The sequence below is a fragment of the Anomaloglossus baeobatrachus genome, chromosome 1 (genome assembly GCF_048569485.1).
Source record: "Anomaloglossus baeobatrachus isolate aAnoBae1 chromosome 1, aAnoBae1.hap1, whole genome shotgun sequence".
NCBI classification, from domain to species: Eukaryota; Metazoa; Chordata; class Amphibia; order Anura; family Aromobatidae; genus Anomaloglossus; species Anomaloglossus baeobatrachus.
This window is the reverse complement of record NC_134353.1, coordinates 675,547,988-675,566,720: the sequence shown is the minus strand read 5'-3', so window position 1 is coordinate 675,566,720 and position 18,733 is coordinate 675,547,988. Positions and strand designations below refer to the sequence as shown.

The 18,733-nt window shown below is 46.7% G+C and overlaps 1 long non-coding RNA gene across 1 annotated transcript in view; it reads left to right on the top strand.

Moving 5' to 3' along the window:
- Positions 1 to 18,733, top strand: part of LOC142248668 (uncharacterized) — a 543,001-nt gene that overhangs the window by 454,605 nt on the left and 69,663 nt on the right. The window contains exon 2 of the long non-coding RNA XR_012724939.1: positions 974 to 1,076. This is a non-coding gene — a long non-coding RNA (uncharacterized LOC142248668). The remainder of the gene's footprint in view (positions 1 to 973; positions 1,077 to 18,733) is intronic.

Below are 18,733 nucleotides of genomic sequence, written 5' to 3'. Positions count from 1 at the left end.
AAGGAAGAGTTCTGCCCAGCGCAAGAAGGAGAAATACGTCAGTAAATTTCCAGGTGCTTTATTCTGCTTGGTTTCCAATAAAAACGGTCATATAAACATATGAACAGTTAAGACATAGTCCTCCATGGATATTGACACAACAGCGACGCGTTTCGGCTACTGGAGTGTAGCCTTTGTCAAGTGACTATGTCTTAACTGTTCATATGTTTATATGACCGTTTTTATTGGAAACCAAGCAGAATAAAGCACCTGGAAATTTACTGACGTATCTCTCCTTCTTGCGCTGGGCAGAACTCTTCCTTGTTCCTAATAAAATGGTTTTGCAAATTGTGTTGGAAAAATGAGAAATTGCTGATAACCTTTGAACCCTTTTAACTTCCTAACAATGAAAAAAATTATGTTTAAAAAATTGTGCTGATGTAAAGTAGACATGTGAGAAATGTTATTTATTAACTATTTTGTGTGGTATAACAATCTGGTTTAGGTGCATAATCTTCAAATTTTGAAAATTATGAAATTTGATAATTTTTAGCCAAACGTTTGATAGTTTCGTAAATGAACGCAAATGATGGCGACCAAAATTTACCACTATCATGAAGTACAATATCATGAAAAAACTTTCTCAGAATCACTGGCACTGTAGAAGCGTTACAGAGATATTACCTCATAAAGTAACACTTTTCAGATTTAAAAAATGATGCTTGGTCATTAACTTACAAAGGTTTATCATAATTAAATAGAGTATCTCAAATAAATTAAATATAGGCACCAAATATCATAACTACAACCATAAACTCATAGCAAAAGACCAAATCCACCCAGCTCAAGATGAACGATTATCCAACTAATAAACATCTAGACAGTCCATGAAGGAATAATAATAAGAGGGAGGGAGGGTGAGTGCTTCACTCCCACTGCCTGCTGGTCCATGGACCACAGTTTAAATAATCAATTCCTTCTCGCTCTTTTGCAGATGGACCAATCGCCCAAAAGGAAAAGAACCGCTCGACTATATGGTTTGAAATGGCTGGAACCTGCTCATGTCTCCAGAGCTGACTCAATTGACCTTTGACCTGGTAAGTATAACTATACAATATACAATATAGTCTTCCAGCTGAAGTTACCAGCATTCAGATATAGCCAGTGGGAAGACACCACACCCTTCTTATTCCCCCTCCTGTCTGATGACCACTGCCAGAGATTGTTCTGTATTCCTGGTTCATGTCCCACCCTGTTATGTTTAGTGATTCTGGTATTCTGACTTCTGCTTGTTTCCTCACTACCCTTCTGCCTGCCGTTTATGTACCTCGCTGTCATCTCCGGTTTTGACCTCTGCCTGATTTCCTGACTACGCTCCTGCCTCCCAGATTTGTCCCCTTTTGTGCCTCCTGGTTTGGAACCTGCCTGACGACCACTCTTTCCTGGATTGCAGCCTTCCATAGGCAGTGATCTCCTGGATCTTTGTGTAATTCCAAATCCCTGTATAGGGGTTAAAGGGTTTCAGGGTTCTTGAGGTCCTGCCAACTTGGGGGCTAGCCCTAGTCTGTCCATGGCAGTCATCTTTAGTCTGTGGTCAAGGGCAGATGTTACAGTTACAAGGAGGAGACAGTTGAACACTGCAGTGCTAAGATATGTGGAACAATGAATATAAGAATATAGACAAGCATTACTGCTATGAAGAAAACATGTAAAAATTTAGATACTTAGCACACAAAATTGGCCAGATTTTATGTGAGCCCAGTCTGGCCAATTTTGTGTGCTAAGTATCTAAATTTTAACATTTTTTCATAGCAGAATTGCATGTCTATATACCCATATTCATTGTTAAACATATCTTAGCACTGCAGTGTGCAACTGTCTGCTTTTTGTTAATATGTTTCATATTCAGCTCGCACCTGTTCACATTAGAAAGGTAGGATGTGCTCTAAGTCTTTTTCTTAGATTACAGGGTTTTGCCTCCTGCTCTTCAGCCTTAGGCAATTTTAATTCTCCATTTGCAGGTTCTTATCCACCCATAAATTGTAGGGTTTTTTTTTAAATTCAACCCATAAATTGTATGTTTTTTTTTTAAATCCAAATAGAGGCATTAGTTTGATAGGGACCCAACAAAAATGAGGTTGCCTTGCCATTGGCTGTTGGGCTCACATAAAATCTGGCTAATTTTGTGTGCTAAGTCTCTTAATTTTTACGTTTTTTTTATAGCAGTAATGCACATCTATATTCCCATATTCATTGTTCCGCATATACACTATAGAGCGCAATTGTCTCCTTTTTGTTATCCCCCAAGTGAAGTATAACTTAATTTAGAGTCTCCATAACTTTGCACAAGTGTTCCCACCTCATGCCCTTAATACAATACCACAAACATTGCAGACCTCTTCTGTGCCCAATGAACAAAAGAATGTCCAACTATCCAGGCGACAATTGGACAATTGGACCTGAAAAAGGAATGTTATTCAATGTAATGACAAAATCTGGCTTTATTTATAATTTAAAGCTATTTGAATCCCATCTACCAATTTTCTTAACCCTTTTATCATTCAGGTCTATCCCAGCTACTTCCGTAGCTGCACCTATCCATAATGAATGCAAAGAAATTTGCAGTTTGCTCATATTGAATTTTTCCAAACACTTCTTTAAAATTGAATTAAATTGAAATGAGGTTTCTGGTTCATAATTTCTATGTGTGAGAAAACTGACCGGAGACTGTGGTATTAAAACCAACCATTTTCTAATATCCGCTACTGGACATACAGTGGAGGACATAATTATTTGATCCCTTGTATATTTTGTAAGTTTGCCCACTGACAAAGACATGAGCAGTCTATAATTTTAAGGGTAAAGGCCCCGTCACACTAAGCAACATCGCTAGCAACGTCGCTGCTAACGAACAACTTTTGTGACGTTGCTAGCGATGTTGCTGTGTGTGACATCCAGCAACAACCTGGCCCCTGCTGTGAGGTCGTTGGTTGTTGCTGAATGTCCTGGGCCATTTTTTAGTTGTTGCTGTCCCGCTGTGAAGCACAGATCGCTGTGTGTGACAGCGAGACAGCAACAACTAAATGTGCAGGCAGCAGGAGCCGGCTTCTGCGGAGGCTGGTAACCAATGTAAACATCGGGTAACCAAGAAGCCCTGTCCTTGGTTACCCGATATTTACCTTTGATACCAGCCTCCGCCGCTCTCACTGCCTGTGCTGCCGGCTCCTGCTCTGTGCACATGTAGCTAGCTGCAGCACACATCGGGTTAATTAACCTGATGTGTGCTGTAACTAGGAGAGCAAGGAGCCAGCGCTAAGCATTGTGCGCTGCTCCCTGCTCTGTGCACATTTAGCTGCAGCACACATCGGGTTAATTAACCTGATGTGTGCTGTAACTAGGAGAGCAGGAAGCCAGCAATCAGTGTGCGCTGCTCCCTGCTCTCTGCACTGTAGCTCCGTGCGGTGGGGGCTGGGACACTGGTTGCTGGTGAGCTCACCAGCAACTTGTGTAGCGACGCTCCAGCGATCCCTGCCAGGTCAGGTTGCTGGTGTGATCGCTGGAGCGTCGCAGTGTGACAGCTCACCAGCAACCTCCTAGCAACTTACCAGCGATCCCTATCGTTGTTGGGATCGCTGGTAAGTTGCTTAGTGTGACTGGACCTTTAGTTAGTTAATTTTAACTGTGAGAGATAGAATATCCAAAATAAATTCCAGAACATCACATTGTATAAATTATATACATTTATTTGCATTTTGCAGAGAGAAATAAGTATTTGATCCCTCTGGCAAACAAGATTTAACACTTTGTGGCAAAACCCTTGTTGGCAAGCAGAGCAGTCAGACTTTTTTGTAGTTGATGAAGTTTGCGCACGTCAGGAGGAATTTTGGTCCTCTCCTCTTTGCAGATCATCTGTAAATCCTTAAGATTTTGAGGCTGTTACTTGGCAACTCAGAACTTCAGATTTCTCCATAGGTTTTCTATGGGATTAAGGTCTGGAGACTGACTAGGCCACTCCATGACCTTAATATGCTTCTTTTTGAGCCACTCCTTTGTTGCCTTGGCTGTATGGTTTGGGTCATTGTCGTGCTGGAAGACCCAGCCACGACCCATTTTTAATGTCTTGCCGGAGGGAAGGAAGTTGTCACTCAGGACTTTACGGTGGCTTCATCCATTGTCCCATTGATGCCGTGAAGTAGTCCTGTGACCTTAGCAGAAAAACACCCACAAAACATAATGTTTTCATTTCTATGCTTGACAGTGGGGACAGTGTTTTTTGGGTCATAGACAGCATTTCTCTTCCTCCAGACACGGCGAGTTGAGTTTTTGTCTCATCTAACCACAGCATTTTCTCCCAATCACTCTTAGAATCATCCAAATATTCATTGGCAAACCTTCAGACGGGCCTGCATATGTGCCTCATTGAGCAGTGGGACTTTGCGGGCACTGCAGGATTTTAAGCCATTACGGCATAATGTGTTACCAATTGTTTTCTTAGTAACATTGGTCCCAGCTGCCTTGAGATCATTAACAAGTTCCCCCCATATAGTTTTAGGCTGATTTCTCACCTTCCTCAAGATCCTGGATACCCAATGAGGTGAGATTTTGCATGGTGCCCCAGATCGATGTTGATTGACACTCATTTTGTATTTCTTCCATTTTCTTACTATTGCACCATCAGTTGTCTCCTTCTCTCCCAGTGTCTTACTTATGGTTTTGTAGCCCATTCCAGTCTTGTGCAGGACTATGATCTTGTCCCTGACATCCTTAGAAAACTCTTTGGTCTTACCCATGTTGTAGAGGTTAGAGTCTGACTGATTAATTGAGTCTGTGGACAGCAGTCTTCTATACAGGTGAAAATTTAAGGCAGGTGTCTTTAATGCAGGTAATGAGTTGATTAGGAGCGTCAAAGTGGTCTGTAGGAGCCAGAACTCTTAATGGTTGGGAGGGGATCAAATACTTATTTCTCTCTGCAAAAAGCAAAGAAATTTATACAATTTATACAATGTGATTTTTTGGATTCTATTTTGGATATTCTACCTTTCACTGTTAAAATTAACCTACCCTTAAAATTATAGACTCTTCATGTTTTTGTCAGTAGGAAAACTTACAAAATCAGCAAGGGATCAAATAATTATTTCCTTCACTGTAGTATTACAGCTTCGCAGGAGACTGGTAAGTATAGCATGTCTGCTTTTTCCTTTTTTTTCCTCTTATTTTCTTTTTTTTTTATTTTGTTTTTTTAATTTTAATTACCCGAGTGGCTGGACCAGATCAGTACATGGAGTTTCCTGAGAATGGGTACTTTTGAAACCATGTACCCAATCACTAATCATACCCCAATTTGACCAGTGTATGCAGATCTTAAGACCCTTTGCGTCTCACGCTAAATTAGTTCCACTTTCTGATTATCGGTATGTCTTTCTTTCTATGTATCAATCTACCTTTCATATATCTATTTAATATTAACCTTGTTTTTTAAAGTAAATATGTTTTACTTACTTGATTTAATGCAGAAATAGCCTACATTAACAGATTTAATTAGTAGGTTTAAAACATTCATTCCATGGAACAGAAAATACCATTATGGAAAATGAAATTACTTGTACCACAAACTATCCGATCTATTGAAGTGCAGCTAATTTTCTTTTTTAGGCGATATTGCACAGAGCAATATTTAATGTTCCTTCTCTTATCAACATTCCCTTACTTTCATTTGGCCTAAAGTAAAAGCATTACAAATCTAATATAATCTAACTACAGAGTGGTGTGTCAGGAGACAGCCTGGGTCTGACTATACAGCATACATAAAAGCAACAATTTGTCATCCAGTCACTTTATGTTGCATCTTAGATAATGCAGCCTAATGACCTGATATCTTACAGTGACAAATTGCTGGATCATCACCGAATATACAAACGCATTTTACCTGATGAAGGAATCATTCTTTCCTTGTACACTGTCTAAATCCAAAATAATGTGGTGAAACTGTGCAAAAAATCTTTCTATCAGTCTTTAAGAAAAAACCTAGTACAATAATTATCTTAAACAACTGAAAAGGAGAACATCATATACATGTACTAATTATCTCTTTTAATTGCAATATAATATATTAAGCAAAAAGCAAAGTTAGTTAGCAAAGACAAATTAAATAGGCAAGTGCTAATTTGCTGTGCTGCAATACAAAAGCAGATACCGCTGGCGCTCTATGTGCACTACAAAAATTTAATCTATTACTACTATATTTTCTGTACTATAGATTTGTGATTTTTAGTGCACATTTTTTTTAAATGGTGTAAGCCCAAAACAAGGTGATCTACCACAGATTGGGCTGTGCAGTAGGTTCCTTATGTTTCTATGTTGGGCCTACACATGTAGAAAACATAAAAATAACAATGGTGATGACTAGTGTTGAGCGAGTATGCTTGTCACTACTCGGTACTCGCACGAGTATCACTGTACTTGGGCTACTTGGCGAGGACCGAGGAATCTCGCGATACTCGTGCTGTACTCGTGGTCTTCATCCCTGCATGTTGGCACTCTTTTTAGAGCCAGCCCTCATGCAGGGATTGGCTGGCAGACCACTGCAATGCCACAGCCCTGTTAGTTGTGGAATTGCAGTGATTGGCCGGCCTACACAGCGTGACCGAGCCTTTATACCGGCGGGCGCGCTGTGCTCTGCACACAGCCAACCAGACAGTCAGTGCAGGGAGAGTGTTGCTGCTTCAGGGAAAGGTTTGCGGCCCTTTATAGTTATTTCCGTAGCAGGGCTGCAAACAGTGTGACCAGAAGTCCTTCTCAGGACTATTGTAGTTGCATACAGGCAGGCAGGGTATAGCCAGGTCGGAGTACAGAAGCAGAGTCCTTCTCAGGACTATTGTAGTTGTATACAGGCAGGCAGGGTATAGCCAGGTCGGAGTACAGGAGCAGAGTCCTTCTCAGGATTATTGTTGCTGTATACAGGCAGGGCATAGCCAGGTCGGAATACAGGCTAGTGACCAGAGGAGTCCTTCTCAGGACTATTGTAGCTGTATACAGGCAGGCAGGCAGGGTATATAGCCATTCCTAGTGGTGACCGTATACCAGCCTTCATCATATCTGGGGTTGGTGTACACAGTCTAAAACAGTCCTGATAGTGTCAGACTTCTCAGTAATTGTCGCTCCTAAAAAGCTGTTAGGTTCTTAGTGCGTCCGTGCGTGCATTTAAAAACCGCACGTGTGTGCCTGTCGGTGGCACAAGTACAGGTGCACTTGTGTGCGTTTTGCACAAACTAGTATATAACGCACAAGTCTAGTGAATAATACATGTCAGTCAGCAGTGTCTGATAGTGTCAAACTTCTCATTAATTGTCGCTCCTAAAAACCTGTTAGGTTCTTAGTGCGTCCATGCTTGCATTTAAAAACCGCACGTGTGTGCCTGTCGGTGGCAGCGTACAGGTGCACTTGTGTGCGTTTTGCACAAACTAGTATATAACGCACAAGTCTAGTGAATAATACACGTCAGTCAGCAGTGTCTGATAGTGTCAAACTTCTCAGTAATTGTCGCACCTAAAAACCTGTTAGGTTCTTAGTGCGTCCGTGCTTGCATTTAAAAACCGCACATGTGTGCCTGTCGGTGGCAGCGTACAGGTACACGTTTTGCACAAACTAGTATATAACGCACAAGTCTAGTGAATAATACACGTCAGTCAGCAGTGTCTGATAGTGTCAAACTTCTCAGTAATTGTCGCTCCTAAAAACCTGTTAGGTTCTTAGTGCGTCCGTGCTTGCATTTAAAAACCGCACGTGTGTGCCTCTCGGTGGCAGCGTACAGGTGCACTTGTGTGCGTTTTGCACAAACTAGTATATAACGCACAAGTCTAGTGAATAATACACGTCAGTCAGCAGTGTCTGATAGTGTCAAACTTCTCAGTAATTGTCGCTCCTAAAAACCTGTTAGGTTCTTAGTGCGTCCGTGCTTGCATTTAAAAACCGCACGTGTGTGCCTGTCGGTGGCAGCGTACAGGTGCACTTGTGTGCGTTTTGCACAAACTAGTATATAACGCACAAGTCTAGTGAATAATACACGTCAGTCAGCAGTGTCTGATAGTGTCAAACTTCTCAGTAATTGTCGCTCCTAAAAACCTGTTAGGTTCTTAGTGCGTCCGTGCTTGCATTTAAAAACCGCACATGTGTGCCTGTCGGTGGCAGCGTACAGGTACACGTTTTGCACAAACTAGTATATAACGCACAAGTCTAGTGAATAATACACGTCAGTCAGCAGTGTCTGATAGTGTCAAACTTCTCAGTAATTGTCGCTCCTAAAAACCTGTTAGGTTCTTAGTGCGTCCGTGCTTGCATTTAAAAACCGCACGTGTGTGCCTGTCGGTGGCAGCGTATAGGTGCACTTGTGTGCGTTTTGCACAAACTTGGATATAACGCACAAGTCTAGTGAATACACGTCAGCACAGCATTGCAAAATGCGCAAGGGCATTGGCAACGAACAAGGAAGTGGACGTGATGGTGCTGCAGGCAGAGGCCGAGGTCGTAGGCAAGCTCTAATTTCGCCACAACAAAGGGCCACATCTACTCGCTCGCACGTCCTGTCCCAAATTCTTGGGGACCGCAGCAGTACACCGCTCTTGAACAAAGACCAGTGTCAACAGGTTGTTAGTTGGATAGCGGATAATGCTTCCAGTCAGATTGGCACCACCACAAACACTCTGTCTTCCACACGGTCAAGTGTCAGTAGCCGTGATACTGCACCGCACATTTCAGAACCTAATCCTCCTTCCTACCACAAGGCTGAGTACACGTCCACGGACATTACTGATCCCACACTTGGACACTCGGAAGAGCTGTTCACGTTTCCATTCGCACATTCTGGCCTCTCGCCAGCTCCTGTTGAAGTGGGTCATGAGGAGATCGTACAGATGCCCAAATATTTGAGCAGCCACGTTCTCACGAAGTTGGCAATGTGTCTCAACAAGGGGTGGACGATGATGAGACACAATTGTCAGGAAGTCAGGAGGAGGAGCAGGGTGCGGAAGAGGAAGACGACGTGGTGGATGATCCAGTAACTGACCCAACCTGGCAGGAGGATATGCAGAGCGAGGACAGCAGTGCACAGGGGGAGGGAGACGTAGCATCCAAACAGGCAGTAAGAAGCAGGATGGTGGCCCCAGGCAGAAGTCAGGCAACCGTTCCCCGGAACAACAACACGACACAAGGTGCCTGTACAAATGTTATGTCTTCCCGAGTCTGGCAGTTTTTTAAGTTGGCTCCAGATGATTCTAAAAAGGCCATTTGCAACACCTGCCGTGCCAGCATCAGCAGGGGTACCAAAACTAGCAGCCTGACCACCACCAGCATGATCAGGCACATGTCAGCCAAGCACCTGACTTTGTGGGAGGTACAACAGAGTCGAGGAGCAGTGCTTGCTGATGTCACTGCTACGTCTTCGCTTGTTGTGCATGCGAGGCAATCCCCTGTCCATGCTGCCTGCGAACAAGCCTCCTCCGGCCCTGCACCTGCAGTTGCCTACGCAGAAATAACACCATCATCAAGCACGTCCTTGTCCCAGCGCAGCGTTCAGTTATCCATTCAGCAAACCTTTGAACGCAGGCGCAAATACACTGCCAACGCCCCACATGCCACAGTTCTAAATGCTAACATTTCGCGACTGCTTGCACTGGAAATGTTGCCTTTTAGGCTGGTGGAGACAGAAGCATTCAGCGACCTGATGGCGGCAGCTGTCCCTCGTTACTCGGTCCCCAGCCGCCACTATTTCTCCCGGTGTGCCGTCCCCGCATTGCATAACCACGTGTCACAAAACATCACACGTGCCCTGAACAACGCTGTTTCAGCCAAAGTCCACCTAACCACAGACACGTGGACAAGTGCTTGTGGGCAAGGCCACTACATCTCGTTGACGGCACACTGGGTTAATATTGTGGAAGCTGGGACCCAGTCTGAGCGAGGGACGGAACACGTCCATCCCACACCAAGGTTTGCAGGCCCTACCTCAGTCAGGGTTTCACCCACACTCTACAGCTCCGGAATGTCATGCTCCTCAGCCTCATCCTCCTCCTGCGCATCCTCATCCACTTTACCCTCCACACCAGTCCCAAGCTGGAAGCACTGCAGCACTGCCTCGGCGAAGCGGCAACAGGCTGTGCTGAAGCTAATCTGCATAGGTGACAAACCCCACAATGCAGAAGAGGTGTGGACAGCTCTGAAACAGCAGGCAGATCACTGGCTCACACCTCTGAACCTAAAGCCAGGAAAGGTCGTGTGTGACAATGGCCGGAACCTGGTGGCGGCTTTGAGGCGAGGCCAGCTGACACATGTTCCATGCGTGGCCCATGTGCTCAAACCTCGTGGTTCAGCGGTTTCTAAAGTCATACCCAGAGCTGTCTGATCTGCTGGTAAAAGTTCACCGCCTGTCTGCACATTTTCGAAAGTCACCTACTGCTTCAGCCGGCCTTGCCGGCTTTCAGCGCAGTTTGCATCTTCCGGCTCACTGACTGGTGTGTGATGTCCCCACACATTGGAATTCAACTCTGCACATGTTGGTCAGGATATGTGAGCAGAAGAGGGCAGTTGTTGAGTACCTGCATCACCTAAGCCGTCGGGAAATGGGTCAAACTCCACACATAACACCTGAGGAGTGGAGATGGATGTCCGACCTATGTACCATCCTCCAAAACTTTGAGGACTCCACCAAGATGGTGAGTGGGGATGACGCCATTATTAGAGTCACCATACCGCTTCTCTGCCTTCTAAATCGGTCTCTGCTCAAAAACAAACATGATGCATTGCAGGCAGAGCGCGATGAGTTGGAGCAAGAAACAGTAGTGGGTATGGGTGATAACACACAGCCGAGCCTCGTCTCATCACAACGTGCAGTGGAGGACTATGATGAGGAGGAGGATGAAGACATGAAGCAACTCTCCGGCCAAATTGAGGATATGACATGCACACCAGTCATATCCTCGGTTTAGCGTGGCTGGCCAGAGGACAGGGTAGATGAGGAGGAGCAAGAGGATGAGGACAGCATGTTCAGTCATCGTGTTGGTCAGGATACTGAAGTACTGGCTGTTAAGAGTCTGGCGCACATGGCTGACTTTATGGTAAGCTGCCTGTCTCGTGACCCTCGCGTTAAGAACATCTTGGCCGACAATCATTACTGGTTCGCTACAAGGAGAACTTTATGTCTCTTATTCCCGAGGCGGAGAGGTCAGCCAAAATGCAGCAGTTCCGGAAGGTCATAGTCACGGAAGTAGGCAAAGCATTCCCCTCACAAAACGCTAGCGGCATAGGTCAGGAATCAGTGGACAACCGAGGCGTACAGTCGAGAGGGGCACAAGTCCAATCCGCCAGAGGTAGGGGAACAGTCTTTAAGATGTGGGACAGTTTTCTCAGCCCCTCACGTACCACAGCCCCTGAGGTGCGGGGTAGTGCCACAAGAAATCCTAAGTTTGCCCAGATGCTCAAGGAGTACCTTGCAGATCAAACAACTGTACTCCGACATTCCTCTGTGCCTTACAATTATTTGGTATCCAAGCTGGACACGTGGCATGAATTGGCTCTCTACGCCTTGGAAGTCCTGGCCTGCCCTGCCGCTAGCGTTTTGTCAGAGCGTGTTTTTAGTGCTGCAGGTGGAATCATTACAGATAAACGCACCCGCCTGTCAACTGAAAATGCTGACAGGCTGACTCTGATCAAGATGAACAAGGGTTGGATTGGGCCAGACTTCACCACACCACCAGCAAATGAGAGCGGAATTTAAAGTTTGTAACGGGAATTTGCCATGTACCTCCACTCACCCATGGGTACACACTTCTGGACTTTGGATAATCGCTGGACTGCTCCTCCTTCTCCTCATGCGCCACCATGATGACCGTTACAATAGTTAGGCCGTTGTTTCAGGTATACCCCCAGTGGTAAATTTTTTCGCCCATTCTTTCAGAATGGACATTACAACGACAGGAGACCCGCTCCTTTGCAATGGGAACAATGTTTTGAGGCCCTCATGCACATCTCTATCCAGGGACAACGTGGAGCCTCCCAATTTTTGGCTGCCCTGCCAAAGGGCTATACTACAATAGACCCACTTCCTTACAATGGGCACTTCTGGTTTACAGGCCCTCATGCACGTCTCTATCCAGGGACAACGTGGAGCCTCCCAATTTTTGGCTGTCCTGCCAAAGGGCTATACTACAATAGACCCACTTCCTTACAATGGGCACTTCAGGTTTACAGGCCCTCATGCACGTCTCTATCCAGGGACAATGTGGAGCCTCCCAATTTTTGGCTGCCCTGCCTAAGGGCTATACTACAATAGACCCACTTCCTTACAATGGGCACTTCTGGTTTACAGGCCCTCATGCACCTCTCTATCCAGGGACAATGTGGAGCCTCCCAATTTTTGGCTGTCCTGCCAAAGGGCTATACTACAATAGACCCACTTCCTTACAATGGGCACTTCAGGTTTACAGGCCCTCCTGCATGTCTCTATCCAGGGACAATGTGGAGCCTCCCAATTTTTGGCTGTCCTGCCAAAGGGCTATACTACAATAGACCCACTTCCTTACAATGGGCACTTCAGGTTTACAGGCCCTCATGCACGTCTCTATCCAGGGACAATGTGGAGCCTCCCAATTTTTGGCTGTCCTGCCAAAGGGCTATACTACAATAGACCCACTTCCTTACAATGGGCACTTCAGGTATACAGGCCCTCATGCACGTCTGTATGCAGGGGCATTGGTGAACCTCACAATTTTGGACTGCCCTGGCAAAGGAAAATACTACAAAGACTCACGTCCTCAAAATGGGCACATTAGACTCAAGAGGCCTTCATGTACGTCTCTTCTCAGGGACATCGGAGTGCCACACAATGTTTTCACGTAAAATCTTTCATGTAATCTCCAAAAGTAACATACACCAGCTCTATCTCACTATTGGGTAAGTGCCCTTAACATTTCCGCCATGAAAATTCATTTTGGTGTCATTTTGGAAGGTTTTCTGGTGAGTCCGTAAAAATGGCGTTAAACGCGGACAAAATTGTTCATAGCTGTGACTTTTGAGTGATAAATGCTTCAAGGGGTCTTCCCGATGCTGTTGCCATGTCATTTGAGCACTCTTCTGAGACTTTTGTGACATTTTTAGGGTTTCTACATGCTGCCGGGGGTCATTTCATAAAAATACTCGGGTCTCCCATAGGATAACATTGGGCTCGGTGCTCGGGCCGAGTACACGAGTATCTTGGGATGCTCGGCCCGAGCCTCGAGCACCCAGCTTTTTAGTACTCGCTCATCACTAGTGATGACGTAAGCAGTTAGCCATTCATTCACTTCTAATGACATGTTATTTATACAAATTCTGTAATGTGCTGTTCTAGTCACTTCACCACTGCAGCCAATCACATGCTTCAACAGTCTTGTGACGGAAGAGCAGGGGCATCATGCCTTCATTTGTAGCACAGATCACCCAAGCAGCCTACACTGGATCCACCAGGTTGACTTCAGAGGACACCAAATCAGTTTCTTCAAGGACAAATCTAGGTTTTCCTTCACCTGGAGCAGAAATTTGGTTTGTCATATATTCCTATACAAAGGTTTACTTGGTTGTCCCTCAACTAAAGTACATTTTAATCAACAGATCTTGGAATAATAATAAGTTTCTCAATTGGTTGTGTTTAAAAAAAAAAAAAAGATACTATGCTGAGATAATCTTATGCAGTGTCCCTGCCAGGGCCGCCATCAAGGCATTACTACTGAGACTGGTGTAGGGGGCTCGGTGAAGAGGGGGGGGCGTGTGAGCCAGGGACAATTTCTTAGCTTTATTAAGCCCCAGGCCAGCTGGGCCCCCACCCCTTTTCACTAGGCCCTCCCTAGTCACAGCCGCATCAGAGGACCCTGGCGGTGTTGCTTTTCCCACTATACACGTGGCTAATTTGCATCGCATGCAAATTAGCCACGTGTGCTGGATATACCAGGTATGCAGCTGCATACTCGGTATCTAGGGGAGGCTGGCAGTGCATCTGTCCCGGGCGTAACTGTGAGGGGGGCACTGTCGGGCTGCCTGATACGGCAGTGTGAAAAAGTCTGCCCGAGGGCTGCGTTTTCGGCCCCGTAGTGGGAGCCGGTTATTCTCTGAGCGCGGCTGTCATGCTGGGGCCCTTGCTCGCTGTTCAGTGATGAGGGCAATCTGACCTGTTGTCCGTAGCTACAGGCTCCGGGGGGCCCTAGTGAGATCGCCCTCATCACACGCTGCATGTCGAGCTAGGAGTGATCCTGCCACTCCACACAGTCAGTGCAGGCAGCGGAACGCAGGAATCTCTCCTCTGTTCCCTGCCCGACACTTTCTCTTCGACACACGCGGCGCGCCCTGATGACGTCAGTACTGCGTGCGCGTGTATCATTTCAAAAGTTCCTGCCCGGCCAGCAGGAAAAGAAGTGGCACATCCGGGGCCTTCACGGATAGAAGCAGCGGCAGGGCCCCTATGAGAACAGCATCGTCGCAGCCAGGACCCGTACAAGAGGAAAAGCAGCTCGGCGGGGGGTCCGTACGGAGGTGCCCGAGGAGGGGAGGTGAGTGGTGACAAGTAACCCGAGGAGGGGACAATGAGGGGGAGGTGGGGGGGTTACTGGTGACTAATACTGGGGGTGCAGCAGTAGCTTAGCTACCGGGGGGGGCAGTTGACCCGAGTTGCTGCCTCCCAGGACCATGTTAAAACAGTTATTTTTGTTTTGTTTTAAACTCTCATTTCCTTTTGCCATCTAGAAAATCTAGTGTTTTTTTTCAAGGGGGAGGGGAGAGGGGATTTAATACCTGAGCACTGCAGAGGCAGGAGGCTCTAATCTGCTCCCGTGCAGGACCTGCGATGATGTCATGCCCATGTGACCCCCATGTGGGAGGAGCCAGAAGATACTTGTGTAGCTGTAGCAGGTGAGGGCACATGACAGGTAATGAGTGAAGAGGAGGACATGGGGGGTGCTGAGTGTGAGGGGCAGAGTGTTACTAGAGAGGGGGCAGAGTGTGACCAGAGAGGGGGCAGAGTGTGACGAGAGAGGGGGCAGAGTGGGACGAGAAAGGGGGCAGAGTGGGACGAGAGAGGGGGCAGAGTGCGATGGGAGAGGGGCAGAGTGCGACGAGAGAGGAGGCAGAGTGCGACAAGAGTGGGGGAAGAGTGCAACGAGAGAGGGGGCAGAGTGCGACGAGAGAGGGGGCAGAGTGCGTCAAGAGAGGGGGAAGAGTGCAACGAGAGAGGGGGCAGAGTGCGACGAGAGAGGGGGCAGAGTGCGACAAGAGAGGAGCAGAGTGTGAGGGGCTCGGTGTGACAAGAGAGGTGCTGACTGTGAGGGGCAGAGTGTGATGGAGGGGTGTAGAGTGTGATGGAGTGGGGCAGTGTAGAGGATTTATTACGGAAAGAGGTGGTGTAGAGCGTGTATTATGCAGCAGGGAGGTGTAGAGTGTGTATTATGGAAATATATATATTTTTCCAAGAGTGGTGGCGGACTGTGGAAGGTTTGCGGGGTGGAAGCGGAGCTGGGGTGGAGCCTGGGTGGAGTCTCAAGGGGTCCCCATAATTTTGCTATTATGGGGCCCTGAAATTCCTAGTGGTGGCCCTGGTCCCTGCTATGTATGATTTGCAGTTTTTTACCGTGCAGAGCTCTTTAAGTTCATGGTTGGCACATAACACAGCTCCTGGCCATTGGAGAAAGTATAACTCACTTATCATAAAAGAGTATACAGATGAAACACCAGGGTTAGCAGATGATACTTCCTAGGGTAACATATTTCCCTGCCTGAGCTAACACATTTCAATGCCTGAATTAACACATTTCCCGGCATGAGGTAACACATTTACTGGTCTGAACTAACACATTTCCCGGCCTGAGGTAACACATTTCCCTGCCTGAATTAACACATTTCCCTGCCTGAGGTAACACATTTCCCGGCCTGAGGTAACACATTTCCCGGCCTGAATTAACACATTTCCCTGCCTGAGGTAACACATTTTCCGGCCTGAGGTAACACATTTCCCGGCCTGAATTAACACATTTCCCGGCCTGAATTAACACATTTCCCGGCCTGAGGTAACATATTTCCCGGCCTGAGGTAACACATTTCTCGGCCTGTGGTAACATATTTCCTGGCCTGAGATAGCACGGGAGTGAGTGTTTCTGCTAGAAGCTCCAAGCAGGTACATTGAAAGAAAAGCCAAGTCTGGGAATCACCAGCCAATGGATGCACGATATCAAATAATACACGTTAGTAGAACATATTTTATTATGGTACCAGTTAAAGCATTCTGAAGTTGCACCACCTTCTTTCTTAGGTCATAGATAAATTGTTACGGGGGGACCGGCAGATTAGGACCAGGGGGTATATATCCTAATCGCCAGTCGGGGCCCACCGTGCTCCAGATGACAAAGGAGCTGCTGGCACCTGAGGGTTAGGCGGAGACTATAGAGCTGGATGGCTCTGAGATAACCCAGGAACTCTGGAAACCGGTCACGTGTGTTGGGACACGTCAGACCGGACGACAACCCGATTAGCATTTTGGTGCACCTAGCGCTACACCAACCACGTGTGCAGGAAACACGTCAGGCCGGGTGGTAACCAGGTAGCGTTGACCGGAAGACCGCCACGAAAGCGCCCTGTCGGCCACGTGTGTAGGACACGTCAGGCCAAGCGGTCCTCTGATTAGCGTTTCTGGCCACCTCTCGACTGGCCACGTGTGTGTAGGACACGTCAGGCCAGATGGGCACACCAGTAGCATTGACCGGGAAGCCGAGGAGGATAAGGAACACCCTGTTAACTCCACAGGGGTTCTGGGGTACGCTGTCCGTGCGTGTAGGGGGCACAACCGGACAGGTGGCGCAGCAGGTGCGTTGTCCGTGTGCGTAGGGGGCACAATCGGACAGGTGGCGCAGCAGGTGCGTTGTCCGTGTGCGTAGGGGGCACAATCGGACAGGTAGCACAGCAGCCGCAGCCCAGTTAACGCCACTGGGCTGCTATAGCAAGACTGGAACAGCAGGAGGGAAGCACGGCGCCTGACCCTGATGTGCCGAGCCACGAATCTTGGCGTGACAGACACCGTTCGCCTAACCCTACCTACTGCTTCCCAACATAGGCTTATGCCGCAATGGGGCTCTAACATGGAGGTGTGCTCTGACTGAGCAAAAGTGAAGACTGCGCACCTCCATGTTGTCTCCAGCCCCTTTTATAACCTGGGTCCGCCCCAAACCCAGGGTGGAACCACCAAGGTCCAATAGCAGAGTGCCATGTCATCAGTGATGTCACATGCGACCTATCCGGAACCGCCACGTCATTGATGACCTTATGGCAGCCACGCCCCAAACACTTCACCAGTCATTGTCTGACAACCAATACTGAGGTGCCAGATCATAGGGGCGGGCCTCTGCGAGCCAGTCCGGAGTTGCCACGTCATCAGGACACCTGACACCCTCTGCCCTATCAGGGCCTGCCACCTCACGGACATGCTCAGTGAGGTCCTTACCGGACCTAGCCTCTGGTGCACTAAGTGCCTGAGCATGCCCAGTAGCCTGAGCAACAGGCTCAGAAAGCAGACTATCAGTTTGAGCATGCTCAGTAGGCACATCCCAGAACTTAGACACAGCACGAAGTCCAAGTACCTGTGCAAAGAGGCTGTTAGGGTTAATTGTGGGAGCATGCTCAGTAGCCTGAACTGAGGACTTAGTCTCAGACATAACACAATCAGGCTGAGCATGCTCACTAGGCAAAACACCGGGCTTAAACTCTGACTGGGGTAAATCGGCGCACGCATGCACACTAGCCGCCTCTCCACACTTAGACGTGGTGGAAGGAACAGCCAACTGGGCGACCCGAGGCACGGCCAAGAACGGCAGCCGGTGCCTGGGCGCAACAGGAACCGCAGCAGGCTGCTTGCGGCTATGGCGGCGCCGGTTCGTAACATAAATTATCAAGATGTAAACTAGACAGTTCAACTTTCGCATTTTTGAGCATGTACCTCCTCTACAGGTGGTGCAATTGATGTCACAAAAATGCTTTTGAAGTGGCTCATATGTAACTGATTAAAAAAAAAGTGACCACTAAAACTATACAAATGAGCAAATAATTACGGTAATATTACTTATGTATTTGAGAAAGAAAAAGGGAAAAATTGCTACAGTGCTGCTATCAATTATTGTAATGTAATATGATATTATAAGGGTCTTGTTATATTTATTGTCCCTAAGGGACTTGAATACTAGGGAAAGAAAAACTATGTATTATTATATACGCATATATAGTTGAAACCAGAAGTTATATATATGAATGTTTGCTCACTATCTGACATGAAATCAGAATAAACCTTTCCTGTTTTAGGTCAATTAGGAACCAAAATTATAGATATTTGCCAAATGCCAGAATAATGAGAGAGAATGTTAAGGAATTTTTATTACTTTCTGCAACGTCAAAAGTTTACATACAGTACGCGTTCTATGCCTTTAAGCAATATGAACAGCCCGTATGATGATGTCATGTCTTTGGAAGCTTCTGATAGGTTTATTGGCAACACCTGATTTAATTTGAGACACACTGTGGATGCTTTTTAATGCACACCTAAGACACACTGCTTCTTTGTATAGCATCATGGGAAAGTCAAAAGAAATCAGCTAAGATCTCGGGAAGAGAATTGTGGACTTGCACAAGTCTGGTTCATTCTTGGGTGCAATTTCCAGATACCTGAAGGTAATTCGTTTATCTGCACAAACAATAATAC